The following is a 19384-nucleotide window of genomic DNA, read 5'->3' as shown; positions in this document are numbered from 1 at the left end:
CCTCGAAAAGTGAGTGTTTACTGAAACGTGAAATATTACAGTATACTCCTTAAAAATTTCCTGGAACTCTCAAGATCAATTACCCTTAAGTCTAAATCACTAACTTGAGAAATCAGTTAAATATGTAGTAATACAGCTAATCTTCCTGAAAATAAATATATATATATATATATATATATATATATATATATTTAGTCAAGTTTGGGTCTTATGTTACCAGCATCCTCTCTCACTCAAGCAAGGTTCAAAATCCTGGTCTCCCAAGTCCCAAAACAGCTCTTGGAGAGGCTTTTTCATTTTTCAATCAAGACATTATTGACAGGATGAACCTAGAGTGTGGAAAATAAGATATCTGATCTATGCTTCAGCCAAAATATTTTAAATAAGGGTCTGTTGCTCTCAACATCTCATTACTTGCTGCTTTTGACATTCTCCAGGGAGGAAAAAAATATATATATTTACAGGTTAATATAGAAATCTTCAGAAATGTTGCATGCCTCACAAAGCAGCACCCTAACTACTGAGCTACTTTATATGAAGTAAGAAAAGAAAACAGTGAATGTGATCTTGTAAGTTTAGCTATAATTCTTTTAGCCTGAGCTATTAGCTTAATTCAACCTGACATTAGTTTCAGGTTTAAAGAAAAAGATACTCTTTTGGATCTGGTTTGGGGTTTTGTTTGTTCTTGTGGCTAAAACAATAACAAAACTCCATCAAACCAAGTAATTAGCTCTCTCCCTTTACTCCTCAAGGGAATCTCTCAAGCCTGATTCACAGGGCTGTGTTTGCCCAGATCAGAATAGAGTAAGCCCCTTATTAAGGATTAATTAGGAATAAGTCACAGATTTAGAATCCTTTAGCATGAAAGACTAGAGAAAGGAGGACTCAGAAACACTATATCAGGAGGGAAAAAGTGTACCATGTATGAGAATGCCATGGTTACAGACCAGAACAGCTTAATTGTTGAAAGGCATCATAAGAGAATTAAAAGGGGTCAGGGGTCACTGAGAACTGGCTGAAGGAATAATTCGTGTGGCTAAAAAAATGAGCTGCTAAATAAAAATAGTCCAGCAGAAGGAAGGGGTGAAAAAAAAAAAAAAGAAAGCTCAGAAGAGTTGGTGGAAAGCAGAGAATGAAACAAAGGACTTGGTCATGGTTAGCAGTGGGTGGTTCTTGCAAGCTATTGAAATGGCTTTGGGGGAAGTGGAAGATGTATTTAAGAAGTTCATGAGGTGAGATTAGGGAAAACTGAGAAATTCTGAAGAGAATAAATTTTTCCTTAGTGTACCATATCTCCTACCCTGTTAATATAAAGAGAACTTCTGGAAACTTTCAGCAAGTAGAAAAATGGTAAAATGTTATTTTGTTTTGTCTTTCTCCAAGATGCCCCAGGTGGTTTCTCTTAAAAAAAAAAAGAGACAAGAAAATAAACTTTTCTCCAACACACCTTTCCAACTGTAAGCTAAGTTTCCACATATCACAATAATAAAAATTGTGGCAGCTATCGAGTCAGTAAATGGCTTTAGCTGGTAGCACCACACCATCATAGGCAGCCCACAAGTGCCAAGCTCAGCTACGCATGCTACTACTGAAATTCCCTTCCCTGCTGAACCCTTCCAGCAATGAGCGCTGATGTGACTTAATCTAATTAATTCACCGAGCTGAATGCACTGGAGTAAAAAATTGCTCAGCAGTTTAACAGGTTTCGTTCATCATTTTCCTTCCTTCCCTTGCATTTCATTTTGAAGTTCCCTCTATCATTCATGAATTCCCTGCCTTACATCCACAGATAATCTAATCAAACAGTCTTTCCCCCCCAAGGTCATTTTGTTTTTCTGAAGGTTTAAATCAGCCAGTCAATTTGCTGATTGTGCATCACAAACTAAACCAATCTTTATCCATTTATATCCAAGTACACACAATAAATACATAGTAATTCCCTCACAGAAATAAATGGGGGTTTCATTCTTGTAAAACCCCACATAGCATTCAGGCTGAAATGACAGCTTTTTAAATTAAGTTCTGCATAAACTCAAGGGACTAAAAAAAATAAAAACTACATAAAGCATATAAGCAGGTTTCTATGTCAGCTGAAGATTCCTATTTATAAAACAACATAATACAACCATAAACTAGGGTGGTTTAGTTTTGTTTTTCAAACCATAGCATAAATTCAAGTCCCTCACAGAACTCACCCCATATTACAAAGATTTTCCCTTCAGATTACAAGATTATTAGCAGATATTCAACTTTTATACAATTCCTCAAATATTAAAGGAAACTTCCTTAAAACCCCAAACTGCAGCTCTGAGAACATTCTGTAGCTCAAAACAATTGGCTGGCAAAGAAAGTTATGTTTGTGAAAGCACCTTGGTTGTATTCTCTCTAAAATCATAAGGAAGTTTAGGAAGAGAATTCAAAAAACAATAAACCTACAAGTTCGAAGTAGTCAGCGACAACAGTTTGGATAGTCAAGAAAAGTCTTAGTGAGACTTGTCTCAGCTTCCAATATTTGGGAGTCAATGAATAAAATACACTTCTTTACTTAAGCTTCACCGTAGTATCAAGGCACTTTACAAGAGAGGAAATTCAAGTCACCCTGACTAGAGTTCACAGCCTGAATTAGCCAGGCAGTGAGGTAAAACAAGAGGGAGAAGGAAATTAAAAGATGCAAGACGTAGAAAAACAAATCTAATTTTGTGTACTCTTTCCCAAATGCCAGCATGTCTATCTTTGTGACACTACACAGTACCATTCCCTAGTTCATGTAAAGAACAGCTAAACACAAGATATATACAGTTGGCTTCTGCTACTTCAGTACTAGAAGCAAACAGTGAAGCCTGATAAGGTACCCCACAGATAAAACATTTAGCGTTAAAAATATATATATCTTTCTCCCTAATATAGTAATGTCCCAAACCTTATGTTTTGCAAGAAAATAGAGACAGAAAGCAGCAGTAAAGTCAACTGGGGTTAACAAAAGCAGCACTTTGGTGCGCCTAGATAGGGAACTAAAATTTTATGCAAGGGAATCTGGCAACCAGCGGGAGATTTTCAGGATATAGTCTTGTTTTGCATTGGGTGAAAGATGTTTAGTCACAGGCCTTTGGTAACGGAAGAGAAAGAGAGATGGAGACAAGTGAATAAAGAGGTCATGATAGTCAAGGCAGGAAGGCAGCACGAATACATCCAGACAGAAAAATGTTTCCCAGTGGGGGAGGACAGTACTACTTATTTAATAAGGAAGCAGACTGAAATCAGACTCCACAATCGCAATGACTCTGTATGCCAAATGAAAATTGTGCAGCTGTCAACAGTGAAGGAAGAAGATGGGCTAGGATGAGAGAAAGGGAGCAAAGAGGACAATTCAGAAAGCAAGGATTAATCCCATTTTCTCTGAAAATTGGTTAGATTATCAGGATAAAATTAAGGAAATGAAAGTAAATCCAAGGATATACAGGGGAAAAAAAACTAAGCAGTATAGAAAGAAGAATGCACTTGGTTCTTTACCTCAACAATGATAAGAGAATGAATGATGAAGAGAAAAGGGTAAGGTTCATGGATTCATAGGAAACCGAAATACTTTGGGGACTGGACAAAAGAGCAAAGGGCACTGCAGGTTACAGAGCAGGTTTTTTTTTTTTTTAAAAAAAAAAAAAAGGGTCAGCTCTTACTGGGCAAGGACAGACTGTCCTTAAAATTAATTGGTGCGATCTACTTCCTGACTACAAATAAAGAGAAATCAAGGTCTGAGCAAGTTTCAGACAGGGAGAGCATGAGTTTGTACCTAGGAAAAAGTGTAGCTAATAAGGAGCCAGGCTGGCTGCAAAATGAATAATAATAATAATTTGTCTGAGCCACAGTAGTTCTCAGGGATTTCTCTAAAGACACTTGGCACAAAAAGCCACAATAGGTAATGCAAAATGTTTAAGGATGACATTTGGTTAACTTTTATAACCTTTATGTGACAGACAGAGCTGAAATTTAAGGTCATGAACTCATAGCAACGTCCATATTTCTTCCAAACTCTCTCTCTCCTGCACTACATTTACTTGTCTGATAATGCTACATCATGCTAAAGCAGAGGTTACCCAGCTTGCATGTTTGACCTAACAATACTACTTGTTCTACATCCATGACTGTGGTTATGTAATAAACGCAAAAGATTTTTTTTGTCACTATAATGCAGTTACATCCAGCACACATTTGTCACAGAAACTGGCTTCATATTGGCTCAGATTGTTTCAAATAATTTAATAAAGGAAGAATAAACAGAAGTGAAATCTGGCTTTAGCTCATCTAGTTCACCTTAAACCAAAAGCTTGCCTAGTGAAAAAGCTGCATTGCAGAAACTGCCTTTAACATGCAACAGAAGTTCAGAAGTGACTGCTGGTAAGGTCCACAGATTCAGCCACAGCTTTTATCAGCTGAATTCATGTTCCATTTCCAAGTTGTTTGGAGATGACTTCCATGGCCATATTACAATTTCAGACCTCTTAAGTATTTCTCATTCACCTAAAACATCACCAAACTTTGCAAACACATTTTAAGGAAAAACCTTGAAACATAGAACCAACCCTACAATCTAGACTGGTAGCGTCTTGCAAAGCAACTGTCACTTTCAAAGCTGGATTCATCAGTCATGAGACTTACACCTGGGAAGCAAATTGCACATATGGAATTGTAGGTATATGTCCCCGCCTAACCACTTTTTTAGTCAACTAAACATCACTTGAATTTGGTGAAGCATGTTCCAATAGATCACTGCTAACATTATACATGCTTATATCACTTTGCCATTCACAACACAGCTTTCTAATTACTTGTCCTTCCCCACCTTATCTCTGAGTGTACACACAATGTCCCTGTAATTTGTACACCCACACTTGTAGCAATGGAAAATCACCATTCATTAATATGAACAGGAAGAAAATAAAGTCATGAGCTTGGATTATTGATGAGCACTTCAATGGTAGCATGACAATGTTTCAATTCTAAATGTTACCAACTTGTAACACTGTCATCACAGGCTACTAGTGCAGCACCAACAATAGTCCTCTTCCCTCTGGCCTCTCTTCATTTCACTCCCCAACACTTGGGCAATATTACCTGCATAACTTCTCCATGCCAGCAGTTCAGAGGGAAATAAACACAACACTACACAATTCTTGTACACAACAATAATTTTCTGCTTCCAACAGTTTGCAGAAGACTAATGAATTGCCACTCAGTAGTGCAGTCTGTGGGTGCCAAGGAGCAGGTTGCTCTGAAGCAAGGATTCCATGCATCAAAGCATCCAAACTTACAGTTACAAACTTACTGCAGTCTTCATTCTGGGATAAAAATCCTTCAGAAGTCCTACAGCTTCAGGGAATTTATTCCTGAGATAAAGCTGCAGGAGAAGCTTAGTAAAGTAACACAGGGGCCCACCTCACATACTCTTCCTTCCTCCTCAAACCATCACTGTCTCACAGCCCAAATGCAAGAATGCTATCACAGTATTTAGTGATATCAAATATCGGTGGCTTCATCTGCCAGTGTGAGGAAGTGAGGAGTTGTACAATTTCAACATACTGTCTTTTCTGCAATATTCTAAAATCCCTCTTTGCCCACTTGTCTCACCACAATGAAATTAACTTATTTTCATGCAGAAAGCCAAGTAGTGCTAAAGCCTCTCTAAACCAGTCTCACAGAAACTATCTTCAAAAAAAAAATAGCATGATTAGTAAGAGACAAAACATCAGGTATTACCTTAAAAACTTCAGTTAGGCCACTTTAAAGGTGATATCTCTTCCCTCTAAAAATAATATTTTTCAAAAAATTAAACTCTTAAATCCAACACTGATGTCCAAACCTGATAACCCCTACAAATAAAGGAACCTGAGCGTGTGGTAAAGTCCAGCTACTTTCACTTAATGGTGGTAAAGGTTTTTTTTTGCTGATTTTCTTAGAACAGGATCTATAAAATTACAATTAAACATGCAAAGCAGCAAAAAGGGAGTGGGGAAAAGGAGCTTTCTCAGGCATCAAAAATCTGACATAATGCTTTTTTTCTTTTTTGCATATGTAACTTTTTAAAGTTGTGTCTAAATAAAAGAAACATATCTACATTAGTCATATGCAACCAAGTAACTTTGGTCAGCAAGTGCTTTGTATTTGTAATTACTACCAGTTTTAACCATGCTGCATTAGTATTTCACCTATGTAAATTAAATGATTTTTGAAAAAAAAAACCATCAACTATCTCTCCCATTCATTTGATAGGCAAACAATTTATTGCGTTCACCTTTAGGCATAAACCTTATATGGCTCTTATCTGCATCTATGCCACACAAGGGTTTGGGTGCACGGTTTTGGCTTGTTCATCTCTTCTGGTTCTGTTTTAAACAAAGGGTTTCACTTTCTGGAATTACCAGACTAAGGAAAAAAACAAAAAATCTCTTCAAGGAAAGCAAAACAGGAAGGAATTCTTTTTCATTTGCCTTGATGTACTGCAACTAAGTTATATGCAGGACAAGCAGATAAACTATAATATCTGCCTGATTTATTTCTCAAATGGATGGGGAAAAGATTGAAAGTAGTCATGCTTATCAGAGAAACACCTCCATTACAGAGCTTGAAGGGCTCTAACTCCAAGTTATGATTCCGGCAGCATGAATCAGTTCTGGGTTGCTGAGAAACTATCCTCTTCTTTTCCTGTGTTGTTTTCCCTCGTTAGGAACACACTGGCTTCAAAAAGCGACACAGTAACTGACCTGGAAAAACTCATTTCTTGTTTAGTGAATTCAAAGTCCAACCTGCTCATTGGGGCCTGAATTTCACCCTTCAGCTACAGAGTGTTCCAGTACTGAGACAGTGACAATCTTTTTCTTTCTCTGCTCAGTTTTCTCTCTCATTCCTGCATTTTTTTCTACTTTACATACAAGCATAGTAAGTTAACTGAAACAGAAACATAACAATGAAAGGCGTGCAATAAAACAGCACATCTCTCCAGTAGGCATTTTTCTGTTCAATTTTATTACTATAGCTCATATGTGGAGGAAGGCTGAGACAGAAGCTAAATGGATAAGTAAAGACATTGACTTCCAAGACAATGTGTTTGTTTTTTTCTTTTTTTTCTGGACTTACCCTGGATCACATACCACAAAGAATGCATAGCATGTCAAACCACTGCATTTTCAACAACCTTCATAGGCACTGAAGAAGGAAGCTAGACAAGTAGCCTCCTTCCTTGCCAAGGATGTAATCATGTTTAAAGAAAAATAAATAAATCTTTAAAAGATTTATATCCCCCAGGGCTCAGTACTGGGGCCAGTTCTCTTTAATATCTTTATCGATGATCTGGATGAGCGGATCGAGTGCACGCTCAGTAAGTTTGCAGATGACACCAAGTTAGGTGTGTGTGTTTTTCTGCACGAGGGTAGGAAGGCTCTGCAGGAGGATCTGGATAGGCTGGACCGATGGGCTGAGGCCAACTGTATGAAGTTCAACAAGGCCAAGTGCCGGGTCCTGCACCTGGGGCACAACAACCCCAGGCAGTGCTACAGGCTGGGAGATGAGTGGTTGGAAAGCTGCCTGGCAGAGAAGGACCTGAGAGTGTTGGTGGATAGTCGGCTGAGCCAGCAGAGTGCTCAGGTGGCCAAGAAGGCCAACAGCATCCTGGCTTGCATAAGAAACAGCTTGGCCAGCAGGGCTAGGGAAGTGATTGTCCCCCTGTACTTGGCTCTGGTGAGGTTGCATCTCGAGTACTGTGTTCAGTTTTGGGCCCCTCGCTACAAGAAGGATATTGAGGGGCTCGAGCGAGTCTAGAGAAGGGCAACGAAGCTGGTGAGAGGTCTGGAGAACAAGTGTTACAAGGAGCAGCTGAGGGAGCTGGGATTGTTCAGCCTGGAGAAAAGGAGGCTCAGGGGCAACCTCATCGCTCTCTATAGGTACCTTAAAGGAGGCTGTAGAGAGGTGGGGGTTGGTCTATTCTCCCAAGTGCCCGGTGACAGGACGAGGGGAATGGGCTGAAGTTGCTCCAGGGGAGGTTTAGGTTGGATATTAGGAAAAACTTCTTTACCGAAAGGGTTGTTAGGCATTGGAATGGACTGCCCAGGGAGGTGGTCAAGTCACCATCCCTGGAGGTCTTCAAAAGACATTTAGATGTAGAGCTTCGGGATATGGCTTAGTGGAGGACTTGTGTTAGGTCAGAGGTTGGACTAGGTGATCTTGGAGGTCTCTTCCAACCTAAATGATTCTGTGATTCAGAGGCAAGGACATGTGTCTCTTTCACGCTCCTTCATTAGTAAACAAACCAGGATAGATTAAAGCCCCTTTCTTCAAGTCAGTAAGATACCTGCATTTGGTTTCAGTCAAAATTCAGGCCCTAACAGCTGAAGTTTCCTCTGGATGGTGTTTCTTCTGTATAGGATAATTTCATTTCCCTTTTGAAGACTTACAAGAATGTAGTAACAAAAGCAAAGGCATAAAACAGTAGGCTGTTTTTGAGCCTGCAACAGACTATAGGTATGATATTATCATTTCAGACAAATGGTCTACGTAATGTGAAGCATTCCAGCATGCTTCCATCTGCCAAAGGCCAGAAAATGTGACCTTCCTTTTAAGTCTGTAAGGAAAAAAAACAACAAAAATTAAGAGAAGGAACTTTTCCTTCACTGGATTTTTATTATTTTGCAACTCCTTCAGGTGTCCACAAGGAATTATGCCCCCCACTCCCCCCCCCCCAAGAAAAAAAAAGACATTGTGGCCATTGTGGCATAGAGGTATAATTTCAGTTCACACCAGAAGACATTCTTCTCACTGAAGTACAGTTAAGGCCCACAAAGTGCCAAAAAAAGTGCCACAAAGTAAGGTATTTACAAGCTAGTTGTACCTGTTGGCATTATTTACTTGTCTGGTTGTTGTGGTTTAACCCGGCTGGCAGCTAAACACCACACAGCCGTTCGCTCACCCTCCCCCCTCCCTCTCTGGGATGGGGGAGAGAAACGGGAAAGTGAAGCCTGTGAGTTGAGATAAAGACAGTTTATTAAGACAGGAAAATAATAATAACAATAATAATAATAATAGTGATAATGGTAATAGTATTAACAATAATAATGTGTAAGAAAACAAGTGATGCACAATGCAATTGCTCACCACCCGCTGACCGATGCCCAGCCTATCCCCGAGCAGCCGGCCCCCCCACCCCGGCCAGCCACCCCTATATATTGTTTAGCATGACGTCAGATGGTATGGAATACCCCTTTGGCCAGTTTGGGTCAGCTGTCCTGGGTCTGTCCCCTCCCAGCTCCTGCTGCACCCCCAGCCTGCTCGCTGGCAGGACAGAGCGAGAAGCCGAAAAGTCCTTGGCCTGGTGTAAACACTGCTCTGCAACAATTAAAACATCAGCATGTTATCAGCGCTCTTCTCATCCTAATCCAAAACATAGCACCCTACCAGCTACTATGAGCTACTTAACTCTGTCCTAACTGGAACCAGGACACTGGTCTTGCATTCAGGGCTTGATCTGTCTGGGGGGGGAACATGTAATGCCATGCAAGGTTGCTTGGTTGTATGACTGACAAAATGACTTTAAAATTTTGAACTGTTTGTATAGAAGCAAACCACAGAAGAGGACACTATCCCCAAGGGAAACGTAGAAACTACCTGTTGCTTCTCAGGTTTAAACTTCTCCCTCAAAAGGTGTAAGCAGCTGTTAAGGTGTAAGAAAAGGTGTAATCAGCAGTTTGAGTGCAATTCTGACGTATACATGAACATTTTCCCCTCCAGTTTCCAACTTGGAGTGCAACATTTTTCATCATGCTCTTAGATCAGGATTCTGATTCTAACAATGGTTCCTAGTGCAAGTTTCCAGAGAAGGGAGAAGCAAACCAGTCCTGTCTGCTTTGAATGAGATGGAGATAGCAAACAAGTGTAAACAAAGAAAATAAACCCATAGGAATGTTTTCAAATAATTGTCATTGTTGAAAAGCTTTAAATTGGTTGAATCCTTGAAAGTTAATTAATGGAAACTCAGGTAGCATCACTGAATTTGAAGTAGCAAGATAGACTTGCATCGTTACAGAGCCTCAGTCACAGTTTAAATTGGCACTGCCTCTAACTTCACAAGAACAAAAGAGAAAAGCATATCTTTCTACCTTGTCAGCTACTGGCAGACTTAGGGGAAAAAAAAAAAAAAAGGAAAGAAAAAAAAAAGAGTTGTTAAAATTAAAAAGTAATGTTTTCTTGGGACATTTCATCAAATATGTAATATTTAGGAGTAGCCAGACTACCAATGAAAGGGAAGATGAAACAGTAGAAAGTATTTGCGTGGCCTTAATTTACATGGCAATTGACAACAACCACAATCTGCAATGATTTAGAAGTGCCTTACACCATTCCCCCTTGAGACAGAAAAATGGGATACCCATATTATTTAAGGGGAGTGCAATCCCTCCCAAAATATGACAGTCTGAGGTACACTACTGAGTACTGAAAATCTAGAGAAAGACTAGGCAGCACCAGACTCAACTGAGAAGGGAGGATGAATCTCTCTGGACCTTCATGTAACAGAAAGGAGACTCAGATTTTAGCCCTAAGCAACTCTTTTTAGAGACTGGCTGGGAACTGGTTCTTTTTAACTCAGGGTCCATTTCAGCATCTTCAGCATTTCAGCATCCATTCAGGGTCCATTTCAGCATCTTCAAAGCTAAAGAAATGGTTGACTGCTCTGTTGACTGCTCTGTTGAATTGTGTTCCAGGCAGAAAAACTCACGTTCCTGTTATCATAAAGAGCTTAGTGTCTTGCTTCGGTCCTAAAGAGGAGTTTTGGATTCAAACGTACCCCCTCCAAGATGAACAGCTACCATTACTTTGTGAGGCTCATATTCTGCATCAGAGATTTGTAGCTTCAAACTTCATAATGTCTCCACTCGATGAAGGGAGCAGGTTGCAGATATATAAAAGGGCAAGACAACTCCCAAAAATACATTACATTGCCACAAAACTACTTTAAGGTATTCCTGCCAGGACAAAAACTCCTTTGCAAACCACCACAGCTTAGACATTAGGGCGAAAAAAGGGTAGAACGCATGGTTTAACATTCTTCTGCACACTTCCAAAGTTAGGAGCCAGTCAAGCTGAGATGACAGCTTGAGATCCCAGCTGTGGCTTAGGATATGCTGGGCACCATCGAACTCAGTCCCCATAAGACGCCTTGCTTAGGAATTAGGTTGTCGGTGGCGAACTGACTTGAAAATTTTCCCCCAAAATATTCCCCGTCTTGTGTGCTAAGTCACACTGCCTTCATCCAGACATTTTCCTGGGGACCAGATTGGTCCCCGTAAGACACCTTGCTTAGGAATTAGGTCGTCAGTGGCAACCTGACTTTTAAAGTTCCTGCAAAATATTCCCTATGTTGTGTGTTAAGTCACACTGCCTTCATCCAGACGCTTTCCTGGGGACAAGATCTGCGGACCAGATCTATGGACTTTAAAAGACATTTAGATATAGAGCTTCGTGATATGGTTTAGTGGAGGACTTGTTAGTATTAGGTCAGAGGTTGGACTAGGTGATTTGGAGGTCTCTTCCAACCTAGATGATTCAGTGATTCAGCAACTTCAGGCACAATTGCCATTGACTATGTTGTGCTTTATTCAAATACTGCAGACAATACTCCGTTCTCTATTTGCAGACCACTTAGCTTTTTTTAATTTATATAAAAGCCTATTTTATTATTATGGGAGAACCCAGACTCCAATCTTATTTGTTTCCTACAGCATTTAGATACTGTTACAGACTCCAAGTACCAGCCATCTCCTCTGAGATGCTACGACTGAGGCTTCAGTTGTCGAAAACAATCTAAATTTGTCATAATTGCATTCTTTTACAGCTCACTGCTATAACCAAGTTCTTGTCTTACTGGGCTGTGGAATTGTGTTTCTATGGGAAACACATGGGTCTATGGGTCTCTCTTACTGTGAGAAAGCATGGCACAGCAGTTTGCATCCATATGGCTAACCTGCCTTCCCTCAGAACAAGGCAGGAATTTCTTCCCTGCTGCTTACATGAAGTGGTCACAAGCCCACGCTATCCACATTAAGGCATTGTCAGAGTGATAATTACCATACATGAAAAACATTCCAGGAAATTCACTGAATGTGAAATCACTGGACAGTGCTGAAACACATCTCCCAGTCCTGCCAAGTTTCCTAACAAAGATATAGTCTTAAGGCCTAAATTGATTATCTTTCCATCCCCCATCCCTATTTCAGCTAGTGCAAAATGAGAGACATAATCACGTCACATGGGGTTGCCTGAAAAAGTGGCCTCTGGTCCTATAAGGAAGGTCTTTTGAAAAAGACTGCTTGCTGAACTTTTTCTGAGTTCTCCCTGAGAGACAGTTATACCGTATCTTGTGAAGTATCAATAAAAAAGTAACAAAGTTTAAGATAACAGCTACTTTATTCGTTGTAGTTACTGTGAATATTCTTCTTTACTTAGAATTATTTTCAGACTATCATACCAAAGATGCGTTAAAGATGTGTGAACCCCTCCCACTGCCTTAAAAAAGATGGGGGGAGAAAAAAAGCTAAACTTGAACAGTTTGTGAAAATAACACATCCAGTACTGAAAAATCACAAGGGAAAGGGCTATAAACTTAAAATAATGTGTTTAGCACAGATACTGTATCTCATTGCCAAATTTAGGCAGGTATCCCTCCTACTGATTGTATGGCAAGCGCTGTCATGGTGAGAAGGCCTTGGCTCTCGAAGCATACATGCTCGGTGTCTTGTAAAATTAGTTCTTGTTTGTTCTTGCTGCAGGAATTATTTGTCTCAAGCTACAATTTCTCTTTTCCATGAATTCACAGTTCTGTTTTGGTTAAAATCTAATGTGCTGGTAAACCTCCTGACATTTACAGCATGCTAAGGACAAAATTCATTTGCCAAAGTAAAACATGCAAAAATAAGCATAATTATGTGCATGCTTGAGAAAGCATACAACAAGGCTATAAAGGTGACATCACCAATTAACGGTGGCTAACATTTCTCTTAAATATTGTTGAAGTAGCTTAAAACTCTTGGGCTAAATTTATTTCCATTGAAAGTGCTGTTTCTAGGCTGAATTTTGCTGAAGTCTTCACCAAGATGGTGAAGCGTGTCACAATCGAGCCTTTCCCTACTTTCATTGTTTTGGACAGTTATAAGTCAAGTTGGAGGTCAGATAGTCTACATTTTGAACCACTGTCTTTTTGGGAGAAGGAAACTGCACTTCATATGAAGATACTACAAGAGATGAAGGGGAACAGATTCGTATGAAGAGCAAAGAAAGACTTTCCTCCTGGAAAGGCCAACTCAGACACAGGGGAGTTTTAAGTGGGAAGCAATACTAAAACCCTCTGCTCTTAACAAAAGGACATGAACTGAGAATAAAAGGCAGTAGACACTGGAACATGGAAAGAAGCTAGAAGGAGAGTGAGAGCTGGTGCGTAGGCAGAGAAACAGATTGCACATGGATCTGAAGGAGGACATATACCTATTTCAGCTGCTGAGTAATTCTGGAGTCCCTTGTCCACAAAGGTACCTTTCTCAGCTGTACAATCAATTTAAGCAGATAGAAAAAATATGATAAGTCTAAGAACAAGACAGACAGAAGGGTGACTTTCAACATCCCTGAATTGTCTGAGATAAAAAACAATGTCTTCAGCCAGTTACAGACTCCTACAAGCCCTTCCAGAGTACTTTGGTGGAGGATGGTATCTCACATTTCCCATCTCACAAGCTGGAAAGGATGAGAGAGTTGAAAAAATGAATAAGGGAATAAAACAAAGCAAAGTAGCTGAGGAAGAAGAAATAACTTCTTCATAGAATTGACAAAAATTGTACCACAAACACCCATGCCCCTCCACTGCACTCACCCCTCCCCGAAATACGTTAATTAAGAAAGCTAGCATCCTTCTAGTTTTGAATTTCAACATTTCCATAAAGACGTTGAAACCTGGCATAAATGGGTGCAGACAAGATGACATGGAGCATAGAGAAAGCAATAAACGTGCTTGAACTAAATGGGAGCAAAATACTTCCACAGATGGACAGAAACCGTAAAGTCAGGTAAGTTTAATTGAAGGTACCGGCAGAATTAGTTTTGCATACGAAGTCAATGACATAGATTTGGAAAACAATTTTTAAAAATCTCTTCTCCAATTTAGATATTCAGCTCACGTAAAATTTCTCTACCGTATAGTGTTCAAATGAAGAGACATTTGGTTCAAGTCCCCAAAAAATGTATCCACCCCCAACTGCCACAAAAAAAAAAAAAATCAGTGAAAGCTGTTCCAAAGGTACAGCTAAGTTTCTATGTGAATTTCCAAAAAAAAAAAAAAAAAAAAAAATTGGAGCCTGGATACTTAGTTTCTACTCCAGTCTGAAGAAATTGTGTGTAGACATCTTTAAAAAGCCCATGTAAACCCTCCCTTAATTCTGAATCACTTAAATATTTACAAATTCATCCTCCTCATTATTTTTGGATTTGTTGTTTGGCTTGGTTGTGGGGGTATTTTGCCCCCCCCCCCCCTTTTTTTTTGGGGGGGGGGGGGGGGGGGGGAGGAGGGAAGAAGGTTATTGCTTCAAGCAAGGACAAATATTGAAAAAAATTGATTTCAGCTGCTGAGACAGTCACTTAGCATTATAAGTGTCTGCAATGTTAATATTCATGATTACAGGTCAGCATTTCTTCATCTCATACACATTAGCATCCAAGATCCACAAAAAAACTAAACATTCCAATTTAATCACAGCTAATTTTGGTCAACTGAGTGAAGAGAGGGAAGCTGCCTTCTAAGAAACTTTCCATCATGAGGCAGGAAAGAAAGCTAATAGTAAAATACAGGCAAAAGCTACCTTCCCTCTCTGAACAGGAAAAGCTGTTCTATTATATACCACAATATATCATTGAAGTAAAAATTAAAATAAAGTCTCAAAAAAGTTTTAGAGGTACTCACACGCACAGTCAAAACACATCAGACAGACTTTGCTATTCAAAAATTTTGGCTGGGACCTAATATCAAATGATGTACTGGTTAAGGATTACTTGTACCTTCTCTACATATATTCAGAACTAGCCACAAAATTAAATTAATTTTAAATAAGAAAAAAAAAGTGGGTTGGGGGATGGAAGAGAAAACACTGGGTATTCAATGAGGGATAGCAGACTAAGCTAGAAATGCATACCAACATTTTTTCCTTCCTAAGTAAAACACCTAAAACACAAGGCTTTTAGGAAGTTAAACTTTGGAACAGAATCTAACAGCACGCTAAGCTTGTGTTAAGATCTTTTTCTCTTTAGACTCAGTTTTTATAAAGGAGTAAATTTAGTTCATACTATTACTTCATAAGCTGAACACTGTCAGTTCAGGAATGGTTCTGTAAAAGACAAGAAGCAATTGCTACATCCTTCCTCCTACTACTCCTGCATATAATTCTTTACATGCCTCTACCATTCTACATGAGATTTGACACAGAAATTAGAGTTGCCTTTTCTATTATTATTATTTCATTATTGTCTTTCAGCTAAGATTACAGATCACAGCTAAGATCTAATTTATAAAGTGGCATTCCTGATTTCAGTGCGATTTGTTACTAAAAATATCCACGCTACCTATAAATACATTTTAAATGCAGTAAGAAAGAGAGGTGATAGGTACTGCGATCTTACATGTTAGTGGAACAGAATTATCAATACCGTGTCCTGCAAGATACAAGGAAGGGATTTCTGTCACCTACCTTTTTCCCTCTGTCACATTTTGGTGGACTTATCTGTTCCAGCTACCTGGAGGTTCCAACCTGTTTCCATTAATTAAAGAGGGAACCTAGAGAGATGGAGCTTAACAGCTTGGGCTAGATGTCAAACTTTTAGAAAGCTAAGATTACATAAGATGAACATAGGCCACTTTCTTTCATTTCTATACTTTATAAATATTTCTAGGCCATTCCTACAGCAAGAGTATGCTGAAAGCAAGTCACTTCTCAAATCTTTATAAGGTCATCTGGTACAGTTCTGCACTATTGACTTAAGCATCGTTAGAGACTGTCCACACACCCAAAACCTTGATACACTTTGTTATCTTGTTCTAAAAAGAAAACAAAAATATTACTGTGCTGAACCATACTGTGTTGATGAACCAAAAGAAAAAAAAAGTTTTTGTTTTTTTTTTTTAAGCATTTCTTCACCTGTATAGATTTAAACTTTTAGAGGTATTCTGCAAAGGTGGAAAGAATGAAGGCTTAAAATTTTCAAACAAAGTTTAGTAGTCCATGAAACTCAACATTTCATAAAATTGTTACAAATTAACCTCTAAAAGCTAGTAATTCTAGCCCATAAGACATTACAGTTAACATTTTCCCCTACCACCACCCTGTATTTCCCTCTTTATTGCTATTAATCTTTAACTCAGTATCACCTTCAAAAAGACTCATCCAGGCCTTTTGGAAACAATCTTCAAAAACATTCAAATCAAACTGATTCTCACATGGAATTGTTAATGCTGTCCCAAAGTCTTTTTATGCTAAATTTAGAGAAATAGGAAAGACTTCTAACATTACTGAAGAGTAGTTTCTGAATTTTGTTTTCATTCCTTTCCTTTGAACAAATTTAACCCAGCAACTGTCTGCCAAGTTTAATTGGATTTCCTTCCACTTAATATGCCTCTGCATTTAAGCAAAAAGCACTATGGAAAAACTGAGTAATTCATGTCATAATTGTTCATTGGACTTCCAGAGATTTACAGTAACATCATCACCACGTGTGCTGATATGTAATCAAAGATAGGTTATGACGTACACAGAGCAGCTTAAAAAAAATAAAATCAATGCAATCAGAAACTGTTGGGTAGATTGATAATCAACATTTTGCCTCACATAATTGCTCACATTTGACTTCTGTAAATTCATCCTTCTTTCCCTTCACCAACCTACATTTACTTTTAGAGCATTTACCTTTGGAAAATAAAGAACTCTTCAGAGCCAGCTTACTGGGTGTGCTTTCATTGTACGACAGAGGATTGTGCTCCCCCATACAAGTAACTATCTCAAAGTAAACATCTCACACAAATGTACTGATTGTATTTTACAGAATCATGGAATGATTTCTGTTGGAAAGTACCTTAAAGATCACCTGGTTCCAACCTCCCTGACAGGGGCAGAGACACCTCCCACCAGACCAGATTGCCCAATGCCCCATCCAACCTGGCCTTGAATGCTTACAGGGACAGGGCATCCACAACCTCTTCTCTGGGAAACCTAATCCAGTGCCTTACCACTCTCAGAGTAAAGAATTTCTTCCTTGTATCGAATCTAAATCTACCTTGTTTCATTTTAAAGCCATTATTCCTTGTCCTATCACTACAGTCCCTGGATTTCTTCATCCCCATCCCTGGAGGTGTTCAAGGCTAGGCTGGATGGGCCTTTGGGCAACCTGGTCTGGTGGGAGGCGTCCCTGCCCATGGCAAAGGGGATTGGAATTTGATGGTCTTTAAGGTCCCTTCCAACCCAAACCATTCTAGGATTCTAGGATATCTAGAAAAATCAGAAGTGGACAAGAATGCTCTAGTGAGGAAATCTATCACATGCACAACCCACTTTAAATAAATTAAGCCCAAATACAGTAATGTTAAAAAAATAAATAAATAAATTTGAAGAAACAGAACACATTTCAGTTCAAAACTTGGATATAAAAACAATTTATATGAAATTGCTTATTCTGTCATCTTCTCCCTTGCTTTTTGTTAATCCCAAGACAGCACCCTGAAGACCAAGTGAGAACACACGTATAGACCTGCTCCTAGGACTATTACAGATGCTACTGTAAGCATGTTCCTACTTGCATATACAGTGCAATGTTTTTTCTCAAGCCACCTGACAAATCCACACGGTGTCCGATCCTCTTGGTATCAACCACTATTACAAGCATGAAACATAACCCTGCAAAATACTAAGCCTCACAACCACCTGCAGGTATCTCTTTTCAGCACCTCTCTTTCCTACCCACCTCTCTCTCCAGAGCAGTGAGATCTATAATGAGGACAGATATCCCAGGCCCACAAAAAACAGTAAGGGAGTGAACCTGTTCTTAGCAGGGTACAATAACAGTGCTTAAAACGCTCAAGCTTCATGCTTATCCACCTGTACCATGACTCCCATTCTGATGGCAGTATCTGTTATTTTTCAAATATCTCCACGGAAGTCAAAACCTCAGTGACAGAGTATTGCTCAACCCACAGAGAGGGCTGCCATGATTCCAACATTAATAAAAGGTTTGTTTTGAAGAATATCTAGGCAAACTTGCTATGCTCCCCTCAGCTTTAAAGGCCAACAAAAACCTGTCAATTTTGATCACTCTAGTGATAGAAATTTCTTTTAGCTTTTGTTTCACCAGGTCACGTTTGTAAGGACCTAAAGTTAGAGAAACAGAATGTGTTAATATTTGCCTTACAAATTAAATCCGAAAACCTAGATTAGAATTACCTATTAGAAATTTCACTAGCTTATATGATATCTGATTTAGTTTTCTTTTTTTAAAAGCATTCTCACAGAAATGCACAATGCTATTGTGATTCCCACATGCAAAGCCATAACTATGGCAATTCTGTGAAGTATAAGGAGAAACAGATGAAATGGTTTGGACTTAGGCTTAAAGATTACTTCCTGTCATGCATTTGTGAAGCTCTTAAGAATTCTCCAAGGGGTCAGGTAGAAGGGCTGATTTATTTCCATTAGAAAACACACAAGAACTTGATCTTTTTGCCTTCATAGGACATCAAAGGATATATGTGAAACTTAAATCTCAACATGGTATCTCTTTTCACTTGAGGTACTCTCACTTCATAGAAGACTGAAGTTTCAAATTCAGAGGAACATCAAAGGGGATATTGAATAAATGAATCTTTCTGGTGTTGATCGTGCTAAGGGAAGATTGCAGCCATATTCCCTGGACAAGTGCTGCTCAGTTTTTTTCTGGACAATTCTATGGACAACCTGGCTCTCAGAAAGGAAAATTGTCTTTATATATCAATTGTAAAGCAGCCAGCAACTCAACAAAAGCAAAATAAAACCAGAAAATGTTCTGGATTTTTCTAGCTATTTCATATAGAACTGTTGCATCTTTTAAAGATACTGACAAACATTTTAGCAGGAATTAAAACCTGACATAGCAGTCCTCCTGAAGAAGTCCACAGGGTCACCGATGCAGTTTAATTTTTCAACTGCTTCTATTTTATGCTAGATAAAAAATGACTACAAAGTGATTTATATGGAAGTAGAAAAGTGTTTCTTTTCTTCTGATTCTCAGAAAATACATTTTTCTGAGTTTATTCCAGAAAGTCCTTTGCAGCTAAGCATCTAAAAGG

This window comes from Anser cygnoides, chromosome 3 (genome assembly GCF_040182565.1).
Source record: "Anser cygnoides isolate HZ-2024a breed goose chromosome 3, Taihu_goose_T2T_genome, whole genome shotgun sequence".
NCBI lineage: Eukaryota > Metazoa > Chordata > Aves > Anseriformes > Anatidae > Anser > Anser cygnoides.
The sequence above is the reverse complement of the archived record's forward strand: the minus strand, read 5'-3'. Positions refer to the sequence as shown.